Source organism: Crotalus tigris, unplaced genomic scaffold (genome assembly GCF_016545835.1).
Source record: "Crotalus tigris isolate CLP2741 ecotype Arizona unplaced genomic scaffold, ASM1654583v1 scf7180000018304.516572, whole genome shotgun sequence".
NCBI lineage: Eukaryota > Metazoa > Chordata > Lepidosauria > Squamata > Viperidae > Crotalus > Crotalus tigris.
In genome coordinates this window covers 104,855-125,000 of record NW_024096932.1, presented here as the reverse complement: position 1 = coordinate 125,000, position 20,146 = coordinate 104,855, and the positions used below count along the sequence as shown (strand labels likewise).

At 38.9% G+C, this 20,146-nt stretch overlaps 1 long non-coding RNA gene across 1 annotated transcript in view; it reads right to left on the bottom strand.

The window, feature by feature from the left end:
* LOC120310961 overlaps positions 1-13,486 on the bottom strand; it is a 15,978-nt gene extending 2,492 nt beyond the window's left edge. Inside the window, exon 1 of the long non-coding RNA XR_005557499.1 lies at positions 13,357-13,486. This is a non-coding gene — a long non-coding RNA (uncharacterized LOC120310961). The remainder of the gene's footprint in view (positions 1-13,356) is intronic.
* Between the last annotated feature and the right edge of the window lie 6,660 nt (positions 13,487-20,146).

The window sequence follows — 20,146 nt, the reverse complement described above, 5'->3', positions numbered from 1 at the left end:
CTTCCCAATTAGCTTACAAATTATTACTTTATCATGATTGACTAATGTAAGGGTCAATAAACCATTCGAACATTGGTAGTCAGCAGCAAAAGGGATCCTTCCTTCCTTCCTTCCTTCCTTCCTTCCTTCCTTCCTTCCTTCCTTCCTTCCTTCCTTCCTTCCTTCCTTCCTTCCTTCCTTCCTTCCTTCCCCTTGAAGTCAGTGTTATGTCTTGCAACTGCCTGGATCAATCCCTGCAGTTTTCTTTGCAAGAATTCAGAAGTGATTTGTCATTGCCTTCTTCCTAGGGCTGAGGGAGAATGACTGGTCCAAGATCACCCAGCTGTTTTTGCTTAATGGTATGTGGGAATGACCTTTTAAGATGGGGAGGAGACCCAGCTGGAGGAATGGTCAGGCAAGCAGCAACTGAATGGGACAAAAGGAAATTGGGCATAGCAAATATCTCAGAAGGAACCCTTCCTCATTTCTTGGACTGTATAGGCCATAGGGAAGAAGTGTACTTTCAGATTTACAAGAGTCTGTTCATTTAACTTACAATGAAGTAGAATTAGTCCATCTGGTTGTGCTTCCTACATGGACTACTCAACAAGCACCACCCTCATCTACAAGGAGTCCTTGGTGCAACAACAACAACAGTAAAGTTGGAAGGGACCTTGGAGGTCATCTAGTCCAACCCTGTGCTCAGGCAGGAAATCCTACACCATTTCAGACAAATGGCTGTCCAGTTTCTTCTTAAAAACTTCCAGTGTTGGAGCATTCACCGCTTCTGGAGGCAGGTTGTTCCATTGTTTAATTGTTCTAACAGTCAGAAAATTTCTCCTTAGTTCTAGGTTGCTTCTCTTTTTGGTTAGGTTACTCACAATGCTGACATCATTCTTGCTAGATTTAACATGCATTTCTCCCCTGTTGCCTTTGAGTTTTGCTAGGATATGGATTATTCTCTTATATAAACAGTGCCATAAACTTAGTTGAATGATTGATTCAACTATGGCCATACTCTCTGCTGATTTTGCAAGACAAAGGTCTTTCCCAGGACCTTTCTTTCCCCAGCTTTTACCACGATACATATGCAACTAACATGAATGTGACACAGTTATGAGTCTGTTTAGCCAGGCAAAGGTGGGGAACTTTTATTATTTAGAAATAATGCTGGGGCTTTCTTGAAGTTCTTTGCCTGTCATGACCTCTTCCATTAAAGGGACTGCTCTAGAGAGTGGTGTCCATCAGTTGTACATTCTGATTTGATTGTCAGGATATGTGAGGGACAGGCAGCTAACAGATTTTATTTGAAGAAAGGGAGGGGGGGGAAGACCCGTTTTGCATATTGTTCTTTGCAATTATTGTGATGAGACTTTAAAGTTCAGATGTTGGATATGCAGTCTTTGCTTAAACGTTATCTTCCTTCCTACCATAGAAAGTCTGTGAGAAAAAACTTTTTGTTAAGTTATTTTTGTCCTTTACTCGTCTGTGCATTAAGCTTGCCAGTGGGAACTCCCTTTTTCAAATGTGGGAAATAAATACCTGTCTTCTCCACAGATTTTTGAGTGGAGCCTATCTTTGGAATCTACTGAACAATGTCTATTTTTGATTTTTTTCTTCTTTTTTTAGAGGCAAAACAAAGTCAAAGTGTGACTGTGTCGCATTTGCCTTGTAGTATTTTCTTGTTTATTTAAATGTAAGTTGTGTATGTGTTTGTACTCAGAGACTTGGGGCACAATGTTTATATTCTCTTCTGAGAAATGTAAATATTTACACAATAAAATCTATATAATGGTTCAGTACTAGCAGTAGTTTCTTCCTTAGACTAGAGCACAACTTCTCTGAGTAATTTATTTTTGGGTTATTTTTTCCATCAATCTTTCTGAGAAAAGCACTACTTAGACTATGTAGGTTTCACAATTATTGCTGTGAGAAGTTTATAAATAAAATTCCTAGCTTTTCTACATCAATGCCAAATTCATTAAGGATATTACGTTCTGTCCTGCCAAAAAAATGCTTGATAATTCCATAAGCCACAATGAATTGTTTTAAAGGAAGAATATGTGGGAACATTAGAAAATTAGCTCCTTTTCTGATTCTTGGCTGTATATTATCCATTTTGTATAACCTGTATAAGATGTTTGGCGGCGGCGGCTGCTATTATATTATTATTGTTATCCTTGGGATGGTGACATTGTTTGATGGGTGGGTTTTTTTCTTTCAAAAACGGGCATCAGAATTTCATTTTAATGTGTGCCATTGTGTACACAGAAAAATGACAATAAAGGTTATCCTATGTTATAATTCTATTTCTCTTTTTCTCCCATTTTATTCCATTGCAAGGAAATGTGTTGTGCCTCTTTATTTTGAATAACACATCAGCACACACTGGTTATGCAAAAATGATCACCTGGAATTCATTATAATGTAGAATCACAACCCACTACTGTGAATAATTCATTGTTATATAACATGCATCTTATTTTTGTTACCAGAGGATAATCCTGAATCACAAGTTGAGGGAAAAAAGAAAAACCACCCCGAAGTGGGTGTGCTTTTCCTTCTTATGAGAGAATTTGGTGATTATTTGCCACATTGCACCATGGTTTCAGCTAAACCACAGAGAAAAAGCAATGAGAAGGGATGACTGGGGAGGAACATAATGATTAAGATGAAATTGGAAAAGTGTTGTCTGCACTGAAGCATAATCAGCTGTAAATTGTTCACTTCATACAATGCTCCTACAGAGAACACATTTACAAGTATAAAGCAGCTTTTTGAAGTGTATCCTCTCAAGTAACTCCTATGAACTTATACTTGGATACGACTGAATAGAAGAAGAAGAAAAAATTAAGACGATAGAAATTCCCCTCTTGTTTTCTGCCAGTTTGTAGAGGAGCATCTAAATTATATAATGAGGACTAAGTAAGTTAAGAGCCATAATGGTGCAGTGGTTAGAATGCAGTATTGCAGGTTGATTCTGCTGACTGCCGACTGCCAGCAGTTCGACAGTTTGATTCTCACTGGCTCAAGGTTGACTCAGCTTTCCATTCTTCCAAAGTCGGTAAAATGAGGACCCAGATTGTTGGGGGCAAAAAGGTGACTCCGTAAACTGCTTAGAGAGGGCTGTAAAGTACTGTGAAGCGGTATATATAAGTCTAAGTGCTATTGCTAAGTATCTCAGAATGCTGGATGAATATTGCAATATGGGTAGGAAATTGGCTGTGCTGGTTGGTTAGAAGAATAATTCACAGCCCAACATTTGGCTGTGGCTCCATAACTTAAAGAGTCACTCATGATTTCAATTTCACTTTTTAACATATTTATTTAAAAGATTTATATGCCACCTGCCAGCAAAACATCCAAGTTATTATAGCAATAGTACTTAGACTTATATACTACTTCATAGTGCTTTGCAGCCCTCTCTAAGCAGTCCCCCCCCCAATCTGGGTCCTCTTTTTACTGACTTCGGAAGGATGGAAGCCAGTCTGGCAGAATGCATCCTGCATTCTAACCACTGCGCCACCACGTTATTATGTCTGATTCTTCAGATGAACTGAATGTACATCTTATTTAATCATATTTCCTTTGATGTACTTTTACAGCAAAGGGTAAGAGAATTGTTAGTAGATAGGAAGATAAACCATTTTGCTTATTTGTTTATTCCATAGTTCCAGTTTCATGATCTATCACTGTACTCAATTTTCGGCTGATCTGGAAAGTTAAGCAGGTCAGCATTGGTTCCTTCTTGGATGAGAGATTCCCAAGAGAATCTTGGACTAAATCGGGAAGGAAGCAATAGAAAACCATATCCATATTATTGCCAAGAAAATTATATGTACTGTACAGTATGTCTTTGTGAAATCACCAAAGAGCCAAACTCAAGTTCAAGAGGACTTTACTTTTAATGGTCCATTTATATTTAGACCACATCTGTTTTATGTGCCAAACATTTTTTAAAAAACAATGATGTAATTTCATCCTCAGTTGCAGACGTTATTTCAGATTTAAACCCCCCTGGGTCATATATTTGAAAGACCACAATGCAGTGAATAGATGTTGGTTGTACTAAACTTTATGATGTTATTTGGTTTTGTCTGTGGCAGCAAAAGAAGAATGATTTCACCTTGGGTTGATGTGAATTGCAACCAGTATCATGTTCTGTTCAAAAGTGCTCAGTTGCTCTATATTTGGTATACAAAAGGAAACTAATTCCAAAGATGCTAAAATTAAAACTACTTAGCTTTCACTCATGTGGTTTAATTTTTAAGAGACATTTTATTTCTATTCTTCTTATGATCACAGTGGTCAATTATTTTAAAGGATAGGAGGTCTTAGGTAATTTTCCCATTAGAAATTTACACTGCTTTCTAGACTAGAGTGAATCAACCACCATTTTGCCAAAGAAATAGTAATGAGAACAAGTTTTATATCATTTCAATGAGGGTGAATGATGCAAAGAAGATCCTGAAAGTCACTGGTAGAAGAATTGCTGTAGGATCCAACAAAGGCCAATATGATATACAGTACAGTTGTTGCTATTTTACATATGTGGGTAAAGCCAATATTTCTGTAGGGTTTATTTTTCTTTTTGGGCAAGGACCTCTTTGTTTTTAATATTGTTAGCCTTCTTTGGGGGTATGTCTTATAGTTTTAACATGTTTTTTTTTCTCTTTTGCAGGAAGGAGTGGAACTGTGAAGGCTGTAAAAACCAAGTTCTGAGCCTGTCACCTGTGGTTACTGTGATGGTTAAGTGCTAAAAATTATCTGATGTACTAAAAGATTTCTTACACACTCAGATGAACAAAGCGTAAACAGTATAGTATAGTCCTAAAGCAATGATATGTAATCCTATTGCATTGCTCAAGAAAAGTAAACATGATCCCATTAAGATTCTTCCGTATGCATGGTTGACCAAAAATTCCCATTTCTTTAGGAGTAGAAAATGATTAGATGCATTCCCTCTACAAGACAGTATAGAAGGATTTCAAACTTAGAAATGGAGCATGATTCTGGTAGGAGCCTAGCCTTGAAATATGGAGGCAACAAGAAAGCTTGTTAGAATCACTCCTGAATGGCCACTCCTTCATATTAATGGCAGGGCCCCTTGATTTTCTCAGGAGTTTTGAAAAATGAAATGGGGCAGTATGGGGGATGATAAGTGAATTTTACTTGACCAAGGTATGACAGCACATTTGACCTTTTGCCTTGGGAAGCAGAACTACTTCTTCACTCCTATTGTATCTCTATATGCCATTTTGTAGTTCTTTTTTTAAAAAAAAATATTTAAAAAATAAACAAGATCCCTTTAGAGTAGAATGGGCTGGAGAAATTATCAATAAATCACTTTATCAATAGAGCACTTTGTAGATTAAAATCATCAATATCGGCTCAGAGTCACAAGCTGTCTGAACAGAGTGGGAGATGATGCCAAGAGTGGAGGCTAGTTATCTGGAAAGACCTATGGCTCCTGAAGAATTGGACTGAATCCTTGGTGAAATGATCTCTGATTCCCGTGGACTGTATTTCAGCTTCAACTTGGCCTGTACATGATGCCAGAGAGGAGCCAGACGGTTGTGATAAATGTCTCATTGCAGGAGGGAAAGTGCTGATAAAGTTGGTATTGGTGCATTCCCACCTTAATGGGCAAACTCTGGGCCTTGCTGTATAAAGCAACTGTTATCCAATTTTAACCTTTCCTTTTTAAGGAAACTGACTAATCTATCAGCTCAAAATGCTCTGGACAGAATAGATGGTCTGGGTCAGACCTATATATGGAATGTAAATTGTGAGAGTCACGCTTTTTGATGAACTATGATAGGATTTAGATGAGAGGTGGAGCATAACTCTACTAATTTTATGTGATCTCTCAGGATCCTTCAGGACTATCAACTATGATATCATCTGGGCAGTCTGCAAAGGGTTTGGGTGACCAGGGCACTTCTGCTGCAGTGTTTTCACTCCTTCCTGAGTGCATAGTCATTATGTGTAGGGGAAATCCGTCCTCTTGCCATTTTACTTAATATCTACATGACGCCACTCAGAAGGACATCTAAGGTTTGGGCTTCAGTATCATACAGATACTAACAATGTTCAGTTAAATACATGTCCCACTCAAGCCAAATGCAATGGAAGGCTTATCCAATATCTGAAAGTGCACGGTTCAGGTTGAAGTGAAAAAGTATGAAACTTAACCCTCATGTGACACAATGGCTGTGAATTCAGAAGCCATCTGGTTTCAGGATTATGCCAATTTTAATTCTGGATTATCTGTAATATGGATTGCTCCGACACGCAAAGATCCAATTAAAAGAGCAGATTTGGGATTCAGGAGGATCTTTGCCCAGTCCCTAGCTAGTGCACCAATTGTGGCCATTTCTGGAGACAGTGATGCATGCCACCATCCCTTCATGGCCAAACTACTGTAAAGTCTTGTACATACCTTGAAGATCATGCAGAAACTGCAGCTCGTGCAAAATATAGTGCCCTGTGTGTGAACTGGAAGAATCTGATATTGTCATGTAACACCTGTATTGTGGGAGTTTGATTGAGTTTTGGTATGCTACTGATGCAGTCCAGATACCTGCTGAAACTCCCACCTCTTCTTTTTTTAATATTTAGAAAGATCTGAAAATGTGGCTTTTTATATGTACCTTAGGGTGGTGGCCCCCAAACTTTGGGGCGCCAGGGACCAGTTCCATGGAGCATGGTTTTTCCACGGATCGGGGGGCAATATGGTTTTGTGCACTGCCTGGATTGCATGCATGGGTGGATGGGGATTTGCTCGCTTTCATGGCCCATTCCTGGCAGGCTATGGACTGGTGCCAGTCCATGGCCCAGGAGTTGGGAACCCCTGCCTTAGGGGATTGAGCTGTGAACTATTAGAGTTATAACCAGTGGTGGGATTTAGCCGGTTTACACTATTTCGGCAGAACTGCTAGCTTATTTTTTGTGGCCCAGGCCCAGAATGGACTTCCGGAAGTAGCATCCACACAGAGAACCGTTTTTTCCCATATTTGAATCCCACCACTGGTTATAACCATATATAACTGATTGTTTTAACTGATAATCATTGTGTCATTGTATTTTGTACTTGTGGCTGTAAGCCATAGTCAATATGATTGAAGGAACATAAAAGCTTTCCTAATATAAATACATACCTTTGACATAAATCAATAGCTGGCCTCATGGAACTACAGTCACAGGAGCAAGAAAATGTGCTAACCAAATGTATATATTACCTAATGTCTGTGGAGATTCTCAGGCATCCAGGTCATAGCTGTCTCCAAAAGGCAACTGGACTGTTTTTTTTCTTCCCTATATTACCTAATCTTGCAATTCAAAAGCTCACATTTCAGTTATTCTAGATCATGGCAAGTTTATCTTCATGTTATAAATTGGAATGTGTACACTGATTATGTAGTAAGATTATATTAAAAGTCTACCACTGAATGATAGTTATCTACATACTGTAGTATGCACTTTCAGGAGTCAAACTATTTTCCAAAGCACCTGAGGACAGGACAAGAAGCAACGGATGGAAACTAATCAAGGAGAGAAGCAACCTAGAACTAAGGAGAAACTTCCTGACAGTTAGAACAATTAACCAGTGGAACAACCTGCCTCCAGAAGTGGTGAATGTTCCAACACTGGAAGTTTTTAAGAAGAAACTGGACAGCCATTTGTCCAAAATGGTATAGGGTTACCAGCCTGAGCAGGGGGTTGGACTTAATGACCTCCAAGGTCCCTTCCAACTTTTTATTATTATTATTATTATTATTATTATTATTATTATTATTATTATTATTATTATAAGACAATTGTACCACAATGCCAAAACTAACCAAGTCTTCTACCTGTAATCACTTGGATCTATACTGTTCTGAGTTCCATACATAACAGAAGAAAGTTGAAAGAATAAATAAGATAATAGAGGGATTAGAGTGGTACATCACTGTATTAATGTAAAGGCTGCCAAGGCATCTTACATGCCTGTAGTAGGTCGAAATAATAGGCATTGTCATAAATGGACAACAATGAATTATGCACTAACTGCTGAAGCTATATCAGAGCATAGGACAGTTGAGTCATATCAATAAAATCCCATTGTCAGGATATGATCTGAGGCCTTTCAAGTAAGTTCCCTTGAAATAGATTGTGCTGTGTTTCAAATAAATATATTTAGAACTCCGAATACAGAAGAAAAAAAATGGGCATCTTCAAGGGAAGCTTTAAGACACAGGCAAAAGTCTCTGAAAACTTGCATGCACTGAAATATGAAGTCCTTCATTACACTCAGAAGACTCAAGGGAATGCTAAAAAACTGGCAGCAGGACTTCCTCCGATTGTTAAGCCCCCCCCCTCCAAATCTCTAATATTTGCAGTTCTTATCTTAAAACATCCAGAAAATGGTTGATAAATGGTTTCTTAGGGAGAATCCTTTAAAAAAGTAAATGATGAAATATTTGACAAGTCTGGGTGTCCCAACATTTTCAGTTGCTTGCAAAGCATTCGTCTGCTGAAGGTCATGCAGCCTTATTCAAACCATCGAAGCTATAATTGATAGCACCACCTTATTATATTACTTCCTTATTTATTGTGCCTTGTGTTGTTTGATATCAGATCACGACTCTTTCATCCCTCTTGAGAATGTTTTCTTTTAGTTAGGTTTAAAATAGAAATGTAAACTGTTAAAATCAAAAGGACTGAGCTATTTTTAAAATGCTTCTCTGATTTAGCATTACTGGGACATACCATAGTGTTCCATATCGTAGTGCTCAAAGAGGATTAATGTGCCTCCTCTTTTTAGAGAGCAGTGTTTCTCAATCTTGGCAACTTTAAGAAGTGTGGATGTCTGCTTTAAAGGGAGGATTTCCAACACTACCAAAGAACAGCATTTTGATGATTTTTTTTTTGTTCCTTAACACTAATGGAAAGAAGATGGAAAACAACGTAGTAAAAGAAATCCCAGAAATGAGGTTGTGCTGTTAAGAATGAAACCATTCTGGAGCTTCTAAAAATTCTGGAGGAGCTCTCCCTTCACCACTTGTCTCTGTAACACATATGCAATCAATTATGATATTATTTTATGAGAAATCTCAGCCCACTTCTAGTGTTTACCGTTCATGCAATTTGGTGGTGTATATTTTAAGAACAAGAGCATGATCCCTACAACTTGGATAGACCTATGTATTGTAAACTGCTCTGTACTTTGAACAGAAATGTAATTCCTTCCTTGGTAACAAGCCTCACTGGCCATAACAGGGCCTTTAAGCAGGATTCCTAGGATGCAGTGTTACGATTACTTACCCGATATAAGAGCCATTAAACTCAATTGGACTGGTTTCTCTGCAGACATACAGCACATAGGAGTGTATTGCCTCATTTGTGGGGATTTTTATTTTTTTTTCTTATAGAGAAGTGCAATAACTTTCATATAATCTGAAGGTGGTTTGTCTCCTTTTACTGCCATGTTGTTGTTATTAATATTATTTAAAGAGCCCTGGTGGTACAGTGGTTAGAATGCAGTACTGCAGGCTGACTCTGCCCACTGCTAGGAATTTGATTCTGACTGGCTCAAGGTTGACTCAACCTTCCACCCTTCCAAGTTCAGTAAAATGAGGATCCAGATTGTGAGGGGCAATATGCTGACACTGTAAACCACTCCGACACTGCTGCAAAGCATATGAAGTGGTATATAAATCTAAGTGTTATTGCTATTCCTCTTTGCTGTTTTCTTTACCCAAAGCAAAACCGTATTTCCACTCACCTATATGTATTCCTCAGCTCTCATTACTGAACATCCTGATTGTTAGCAACTGTAAACCAGCCATGTCCCAATTAAATATGTGACCTGGGTATGACTTTACAAATCCTCCCTTTAAATAGTCTCTAAACAGGGACAGCCAGTATCAACATGGAGGCAGAAAATTTAACAACATTTTTATCATTATTTGGATTGTGCACATGGACCACTGGAATGCCAAAGGGCACATTTTTGTTCAAGCCCACAGTCCTCAACTTATCTTGAAATATCTATTCCAAACTGTGTACATGTGTGGATGGAACTCTATGCACATGATTAACAAATGAGATTTAAGCTTTCAGCTTCCACCTCTTTATCTGTTGTCTTTCACATTTTCTTCCTTTTTCTCTTTTTTTCAAAGGGATTTTCCCTAACTGTATCTAATTCTGGCATCCATACACCCTTGAAATATATTTGGACATTGCCTTAATTTTTCCCCACAATCTAAGTGTGAAACAATCTTAAGTCATCCTTAGAGATACTCATCTTAAATAGTGTTACCATCTCCCCATTAAGTAGACAGCATCTTGAGGCACTTGTAAAATATGTAAAGTCTGCTGTTTTGAACTGCCCGTCCCACCATTGGCACACTCAGGTGATGCTTAGCAGATGGGATCTGCTGGCCAATTGAATTTGTGCAAACCACTTCTGTCCTCCAGTCAGTTTTTGCCGCTGTCACGTTGTTTTCTCATCTCCTTATACGTTAAGCATTCTCATCACATGCTTCCAGTTTCCTTTTATTTCAGACCTTGGACTTTGGCTTCAGCCATGCTAGATAGCTATTTATACCACCTTTTAGATTCTACCAACAATTGTTGTGCCAAAAGACCAGACTTGGAATATTGCATCCAGTTTTGTTTGCTATGGTATAAAAAAGATGTTGAGACTCTAGAAAGAGTGCAGAGAAGAATAACAAAGAAGATTAGGGGACTGGAGGCTAAAACATACAAATAATGATTGCAGGAATTGGGTATATTTAATTTAATGAAAAGAAGGATTAGGGGGGACATGATAGTGATGTTCCAATATTTTAGGGGCTGCCACAAAGAAGAGGGGGAATCAACCTATTCTCCAAAGCACTTGAAGGTAGAATAAGAAGCAATGGTGGACATTAATCAAGGAGAGACCCAACCTAAACTAAGAAAAACTTTCTTGACAGTGAGAACAATTAATCAGTGGAACCACTTGCCTTCAGAAGTTGTGAGTGCTCCACCACTGGAGGCTTTTAAGAAAAGACTGGACAGCTACTTGTCTGACATAGTATAGGGTCTTCTGCTTGAGTAGAGGGTTGGACTAGAAGACCTTCAAGGTCCCTTCCAACTCTGTTATTCTGTTAAAAGAACAGTACTGTAATATAGGCTAGCTAGATAACAAGAATTTCTGGATCTGCCTATTCTTTCCTTTAGCTTTGTAGCAACCAGAGATTTATGGGTCTCTCCCTCCTTTAGCATCTTCAGGTCACCAAGGTATTGTACTGCTTCAAAGAAATGGTAAGACAACAACAACAACAACAATAATAATAATAAAGTTGGAAGGGACCTTGGAGGTCATCAGGTCCAACCTCCTGTTCAGGCAGGAAACCCTATACCATTTCAGACAAATGGCCATCCAGTCTCTTCTTAAAAACTTCCAGTGTTGGAGCATTCATCACTTCTGGAGGCAGGTTGTTCCACTGGTTAATTGTTCTAACTGTCAGGAAGTTTCTCCTTAGTTCTAGGTTGCTTCTCTCCTTGATTAGTTTCCATCCGTTGCTTCTTGTCCTGCCTTCAGATGCCTTGGAAAATAGCTTCACTCCCTCTTCTTTGTAGCACTCCCTGAGATACTGGAACACTGCTATCATGTCCCCTCTCATCCTTCTCTTCATTAAACTAGACATACCCAATTCCAGCAGCCGTTCCTTATATGCTTTAGCCTCCAGTCCCCTAATCATCCTTGTTGCTCTTCTCTGTACTCTTTCTAGAGTGTCAACATCTTTTTTACATTGTGGTGACCAAAACTGAATGCAGTATTCCAAGTGTGGCCTTATCAAGGCATTGTAAAGTAGTATTAATATTTCACGTGGTCTTGATTCTATCCCTCTGTTAATGCAGCTTAGCACTGTGTTGGCCTTTTTGGCAGCTGCAGCACACTGCTGGCTCATATTTAAGTGATTGTCCACTAGGACTCCAAGATCCCTCTCACAATTACTACTATTGAGCAAGGTACCCCCTATACAATACCTGTGCATTTGGTTTTTCTTGCCCAAATGTAGAACCTTTCTTTTTTCACCATTGAATTTCATTTTGTTAGATAGCGCCCAGTGATCAAATCTGTCTAGATCCTCTTGTATCCTAAGCCTGTCTTCTGGAGTGTTGGCTATTCCTGCCAGCTTGGTGTCATCTGCAAATTTGATGATTTCCCCATCTATCCCCTCGTGCAAATCGTTGATGAAGAGGTTGAAGAGCACTGGGCCCAGAACAGAGCCCTGCGGCACCCCACTACACATTTCCCTCCATGTAGATGCGGTTCCATTGAGGACCACATGCTGTGTACGACCGGTCAGCCAGCTATGGATCCATCTGGTGGTGATGCTGTTTAAGACAATTGATCAAGTAGACTATTGGCTCTCTTCTTCAATCCCTCCCCAATGCTACAATGTTATTAAGCATTCCACATAGCATGAAAGTATTTTTTTTTTACTTTTTCTTTGCTTCTCTCCAAATGAAGTTCTTCAGGATGATCTTTATACTGTTCATTTGCTTTGGATTCTACATAGAAAAATTCAGACTGTGCCTCTTAAATTGCTTTATGATGTGCCCAGAAATGAAAATGATTCTTTCTGCAGGCAATTATTCCCAGGAATATTCTAAGTTACTTGTTTGAGATGGCTGGTCATTCAAGTTGAATAAATAAATTAAAAGTAGCGTAGGAGAAAATATTGATTGCTCATTTTAATGTTAAAATCATCCTGATGGTGAGTTCTGTATCAATAGATGAAAAGATTTTGATTAACCCTTTAATGTCTTAAGACCTAGCACTAGCAAAAAAAAGTAATAATTTGTAAATATTCACCAATTATGACCGTGACTATCTTAATGTTAAAGTAGTCACCAGGTATCACTAGGTGAAAAGTTTGTGATAGCTAAATGTCTATGAAAATTTTCTAACTAATTTGTGATTAAAAATTTGAATATTCCCTATGATAAATTGCTCATCTCCAATATTGTATTATATAATACTCCTTACTCCTCCAAAGAGGGAGGAAGTTGAAGGATCAGCCCTGGTTTTTTTCTTCTCTGTTAAACTTTTATTCAGTTATCTTGGAGAAATCCAGCAAGTTTCCCTTCTTTGAATTTTAACAAGTTTTCAGAGTGTCTGTGTGAGTATAGGCATAGGCATGAATTCTGGAAAGAAGTTATTACTTATGCCTAGTTATTGTATGTAATCAGCTAAGCTGTTTTATTATTCGTCATAATATTTTATGGCATCATTACTTTAAATAATGCTCGAGTCATACTCTAAGACATTTATACTGTAAGCAATTGAGCAGCCTGAAATAATGTCGTACTTTGAATGTTTAAAAATGCGCTTACCTTTTTAAAGAGAGCTTTTTAAAAGATCAAGTTTTGCATTGGTTTGTAGCTTAAAACAAACTCAGCAAGATCACAGAAGGCACCAGGGCAGGTTTCCTTCCTTGATTTTTTTTTATGTGCGGCTCAGAATGTGCGATGTGTCAGGCTGATTTGGCAGAGATCTACTGCAACACCTGTTATGTCCATTTTTACTCAAGGCAAGTCTCAAGGGGTGAATGGTCTTAGGTTTCAAGAGCCACCTCAATTTAGATTTTGATGTTTGTCTACAGATGTCAGAATGACAAATGGTTTCCGAGACTACCTGGGGGGGAGATCAAAGTAATTAATCTTTTGCAGTTATTTACCAACACTAGCAGTTGCAACACCTACCTTGAAAAAAAATATCGTTTTCATTTCTCTTATGCTAGATATGTATTGCATTTAAATGGATTATTTTCCGTAAGGAATAACATCGAAGACTGTTTGTTTTCACTTTAACATGAACCCATTATTCCCTTCCTAGCCAGGGAAACAGCATATCTTATCGAAGTAGGAGAAGGTATAATAAATAAAAGATACGCAGTGCTAGATAAAGTTACATGAACAGGTTGAACAAATGCTTCACTTGACAGCACTTGCCTTAATATCAATTTCTGTAGATAAGAAAGTCTGCACTCTATATCTGCCTTGGCCACATGACAGATCTATAATCTTTGAGAATTTGACATGGAGGATATAAAAAAAATGTAGATAAAAAACTGTGCAACGTATAAATATAGTGAGTGAAGTTTAACACTGCACGTGCAGAACTTTCACTTCTACAATAGAGGTTTCTCCTGCTCCTCCTCTCGCTTTCCTCCCAAATCTATTCAGGAAGTTCCTCTGAAGAGATTTTAGGTGCTCTCAGAAGTCTGTAGGGGTGTAGAAGGAAGAATGAATGGTCTTGAAGGATAGGAAGAAGAGCTGATATGGCGAGATAGCAATGGTCACATAAAAGGAGCCTGAATACAATTAGTTTTACACCTCTGTGGCATTAGTTTTTTAATCTGGTCTACTTCATAGTGCTGGAAAAGGGTGAAGATATATCCCAGAATCACAGAACAGAGCTGGGAGGGGCCATTCAGACCAGGGCTTTTCAATCTTTTCACCCATTGTACCACTTTTAGGATATGGCAATATCCGAGTATCACCAGTCGCCTAGCAAGGTGTCAAAAACTTGACCCAAAAAGAGGAAAAAAGTGATGAAGTACTGGTAGTCCTCGACTTACAACAGTTCGTTTAGTGCAGTGGTTCTCAACCTTTTTAATGCCGCGACCCCCAACTGGTCGTAAGTTGAGGACTACTCAACCAGTCGTAAGTCGAGGACTACTCAACTGGTGCAGCACCGTTTGCAGACTGGGACTTTTGGCGGGCTCAGCAGGGCAGAGACAGCCTGGACAATTCCTATGGGCTTTTGAAAGCCAATAGAATTAGACTCTATTCAAGAGAGTCTATTCTATTGGCTTTCAAAAGCCAATAGAATAAAAGGGAGTAGCACAGCTAAGGAAAAGGGGGAAAAAATGGCAGACTGCGTTGTTTGGCGGCCCCCGTGAAATGGTCGTTTGACCCCAAATGGGGTCCCGACCCACAGGTTGAGAACCACTGGTTTAGTGACTGTTCGAAGTTACAATGGCACTGAAAAAAAGTGCTGAACAAGACACCTGCCTGCCCACCTGGTGGCGCTCTTCCTCCTGTCCGAGGTTTTCATTGTTGTGAGCATTTCTGTTGAAGATTGGCAGCAGGGGTGGGGTGGGGTTGTTTGGTTTTTATTCCCCCCATCTGCTGGATGATTGCAGCAGGTTTTGGTCACTTCACATGACCCTGGGACACTGTGACCATCATAAATATGAATCAGTTGCCAAGCATCTGAATGTAAATCACAAGACCCTGGAAATGCTGCAACATTCCAGCTGATCGACGCTTCTTCTGGGCTCAGCAGAAGTGCCAGAATCAGTGCTGAGCTCCAGCTGGAGCCTGGCATTGATCCTAGCACAGTAGTTCTCAACCTTTGTAATGCCGCGAACCCCAACCGGTCGTAAGTCGAGGACTACTCAACCGGTCGTAAGTTGAGGACTACTCAACTGGTGCAGCACCATTTGCAGAATGGGACTTTTGGCGGGCTCAGCAGGGCAGAGACAGCCTGGACAATTCCTATTGGCTTTTGAAAGCCAATAGAATTAGACTCTATTCAAGAGAGTCTATTCTATTGGCTTTCAAAAGCCAATAGAATAAAAGGGAGTAGCGCAGCTAAGAAAAAGGGGAAAAAATGGTGGACTGCGTTGTTTGGCGACCCCTGTGAAATGGTCGTTCGACCCCAAATGGGGTCCCGACCTACAGGTTGAGAACCACTGTCCTAGCGCTTCCACTGAGCCCTGACAGTCCTGTAGCTCCAGCCATCTCTCGCTCAGGCTTGTGCGTTGCTGCCACTGGTTCAGCTCATTCCCTTCCCCCTCTACCATTTTTCTAGGATGGTCACGTATCACCTGCCAGGTGCCAATGTACCACAGGGAGTACTTGTACCACTGGTTGAAAAGCCTTGATTTAGACCACTAAGCCTGAACCCAGCATAGGAATCTAAATTTATTGATTGAATGAAATTTTGATGCCCCTGATTCCATAGCCACACTGGGTGTAAAGAAAACAATAAAAGAAGACAGCTCTCTGGAATCAAAACCCCCAAAGTGAAGCAACCAGTAACTAACCAGAGGGGTTAACCATATATCCTCCTTGTAGCTCAGAGGCTGGGAGAACAATCAGGTTTTGCCAGTTACAAAAGATCAGAAGGGTGGGAGCAGTGCAATTTTTTCAAGGGGATACAATTTTTCAAAGTAGGAACCATCACCAAGAAGGCCTGCGTTCTAGGTCCTGCAAGATAACATTGCTTAGTGTATGGGACTTGGAACATGGACCTAACTAACTTGATTGGTTGGGCAGAAATATATAGAGATGCATGGCTACTCAAGTAACCAGGCTCTATGCCATACAGGGCTTTACAAATGATAATTAATAAATTAAAACATCCTGGACAGAAGCTGCCTAGCAGCTGAGACTGAAGTAGGGTGTGTTTGTGAAAAAAATCAAGATGGCAGTTATGACCCCATGACCAATGCCTCGTCCTTTTGTAGGCACATGAGATATTGAAACACATATAAAATGGATGGGGCTTTGATCAGAGTTGTCACTTTTTTTTTTTTACTTTCCTGTATCGTGCTTGTAATTTTGCTGTTTGCCTTTCTTGTTCATTTGCACCTGTAATGTTTACAAGGCTTAGGTAGAAATTATTAATATCTCATAAGAAGAATATTTGCATTAGCAACAAGAATAATACTGATCCAACTAGATCTGCCACATTCTATTATAACTACAGATTTTAGCTATCATATACTGTAGGTTTGTATAATAGATTAATTATTAAGCTTATTAATATGGCTGATCTAAGCCAAGAAAAGAGACATCATTGGGACTGAAAATGAATTTTAAGTTACAGTAATTGAATATGGATGGATATGTTCCTAAGGAGCCCAGTGAAAATATTGGCAGATCTAGTCAAAATGGCAAACAAGAAACTTTGAATGTTCTGTCAGGAAGTTCATAACTTTATTAGTATCACTGAACTATTTTAGGATTAGGTCCAAGTTTAGTGTGAAATAGTAAATAGTATGTACAGACCCAATGTCCATCATCACTATTCTTTTCTGGCAAAAAAATCTTATGGCATTAATGGTTTAGAATTCTTTACATATTTATCTTCAAAAGATTTCTGGTCCCAAAACTGACAAATCTCTCCATAAGGCAAACTCAAAAATATATTAAGTCATCAAGATAGACATTTCCTAACCAAACTGGCAAAGTAACTACAGTATGCTTCTCATGCTTCCATTTAAGATAATTTGAACCTTCCTTCCTTCCTTCCTTCCTTCCTTCCTTCCTTCCTTCCTTCCTTCCTTCCTTCCTTCCTTCCTTCCTTCCTTCCTTCCTTCCTTCTTTTCTCTTGAAGTCAGTGTTATGTCTTGCAACTGCCTGGATCAATCCTTGCAGTTTTCTTCATAAGAATTCAGAAGTGATTTGTCATTGCCTTCTTCCTAGGGCTCTTTCTTTCTTTCTTTCTTTCTTTCTTTCTTTCTTTCTTTCTTTCTTTCTTTCTTTCTTTCTTTCTTTCTTTCTTTCTTTCTTTCTCTACTTAATTTCTATGGTGCAACAACCAAAGCCCTGGTGGTGCAGTAGTTAGAATACAACATTGCAGGCAAACTCTGCCCACAGCCAGGAGTTCAATCCTGACAGGGCTTAAGGTTGGCTTAGCCTTCCATCCTTCCAAGGTCAGTAAAATGAGGACCCAGATTGATGGGACAATATACAAATAATGCTTCTACATTGTAAACACCCAGAGAGTGCTGTAAAGCACTATGGGCGATATATAAACCTAAATGCTATTGCTATTGCTATTGTTACATTTTCTTTTTAAAGTACACTGCAAAAGTTAATTATCATGGCTTTCTGGTCTCAAATTGGAACCCTTCCCCCATATATGTTTCCACTGGCCATAGGTGGTGATGATTCTTTCTTTGTTTGATAGCTTTTCTTTTCTCTGGAAGACTTACAGTGGTTTGGCTATGACTCTGAGAGTATAGATTTCTTTTTAAAAATGTTATAATGCATTTCTCATTTTTAAGTAGGCTTTCTTCAAGATTGTATGCCTTCAGGGTTTCTTAAATATATATAAACAAGCTTAAGTACATGAGCAGATGTAAAAACATTAACTTTGTATTGGCAACCGTGTCTTTGTAAATTAAATGTATAGGATGTCTCATAATTTTGCCAAGCTGAACAGTGGCTGAGCCTTTGGCAAGTTTAATTTGTACTAGCCTCTTAGCAGACACAGACAAATTGGAAAGGGGTAACATTATACGGAGAGTTTTGTTTCCATTTTGCATAGTCTGATTCCAACATGGGAATCCATTATAGCAAAGAATCCCAACACTATCCCTGCTATGGGAGCATTATAGGCTCAGTAAGATGAGCCAATAAAAATGACATTGTACAATATTTGTTCACTTGTGCTTTGTACCGGACTACAGATAGAGTACTTAAAGCTTCATGGTTGGGTGAGAAAGAGGGAGGAACAATTTGCCTAGTCTAGTCAAAACTTTTTTTTTCTTAAAAATATTAATCCCTTTTCTCTTTCGGGAACCAAAATACACATCTCACGATCAGAACTGTTAAAATGCAGCAATTCAACCATTTCTTTAATATGTGGTTCTGTACATTATTCTTAAGATAGGAAGCACTTAGCTGCCAATAATTACACATATACATATTGCGGTTGAAAGCCTATACTTAACTGGAAAGGGGATTAAATCCCACACAGTGGAGATCACTACTGAAAAGACATATAGGACTCTCCTCCTTAGCCTTGTATTCATATAAACTCCCTTGAGGAAGAGATTTGTTGGAGATTCTGTCTTTGCTAGACTGAAACAAAACTTCAAATACCAGACTGTTTCTTCAGTTGAACATGGAAAGTGAGTAAATAGTGAAAGAGCTGAGACTGGTAAAGCAGGAACCAGTAGTTACCAAGCTAGAGAGAGTTGTTATATCAACATATTTCAGCTGCCTTCCAAGTACATTAAGATATGAGCCAAGTACCCATTAACTTGGAAGGGCAGGAAGGAGAAGCATAGAGTTTAAACTCTGCAATGTAGATACATGTGTACAGTAACATTCTGGCTTCCTAGGACAGCAGTTGGTGATCAGCTGTTGTGTTAAAATTCCAACCTTTTCAGATTGTAATGAAGCCTGGAGAAGAGGTTCCTCTGAAAAGCAAGGTGGTCTTTTTTTTAAGAAACTCAAAATATACTGAAAAAGCTACTAGGAAGGAGAGAAAAATCTGGCATGCATTCTGCCTGTCAGGATACAACCTGCTCCAACATCATGCTCTAGCTTCCATCATTTTCTAATAAATAATCATATAGCTAGTCATCAGCTCTTCTTACACCTGCATCTGGAGTATTCTTTGCTATTTTTGATCCTTCTGAAATAAGGACAATTGAACAGTTTAAGTGCTGTAGGGGTGATCATTCCTATATATGCTTGACTAAAAACAAAGTAAATGAAAAATAACTATAATGAGGAATTGTCTTTTGCTGTTTTGGGTATTGCATGTGACATAGGAATAGGTTCTAAAGCCTCACAGGATTTTATGAATCAGAGATATCTAGGACTTCTGGGTGATGAAAATGGTGAACTAGACATCTCCAAAACAGTGGACCAATGGACTGGTGACAAGTTCAGTCCAATGGAACCTGTCCAGATAAGGGTAGGATGAGAGTTTCCACTGGGTAGCTGCTCCTCATCAGGAGTCTACAGGACAGTAGTCACCTCATGGGTCTGAGCACTGGTAGATGAAGGAAGACATTAAGCTCTTAAAGATAGTGGAGATTTTAAGGACGTTGGGTTCATCCACCTCACTTTCTATTCAGTCTCTGTTTACAGAATTCTGTCTCCTCTTGCCTGAGTCAGTCTCCATTCCTAAACTGAAGCAGTGATATTTGGTAGGAAGCATGATGGGAAGGATGTACCAAATACTGTCAGCATATGTAATGGGACAACTTGCCATGGTCAACTCACCGTAGGACAATTCACCACGGAACAATTCAACAATTCAATTTGATTATTTAAAATAAATTATAAAATTATTTTATGATTTAAGTTTAAAACATATTAATTTCTATCATTCATATTTCACGGTCCCTTCTTTTGCATTACTTTTTTTAAA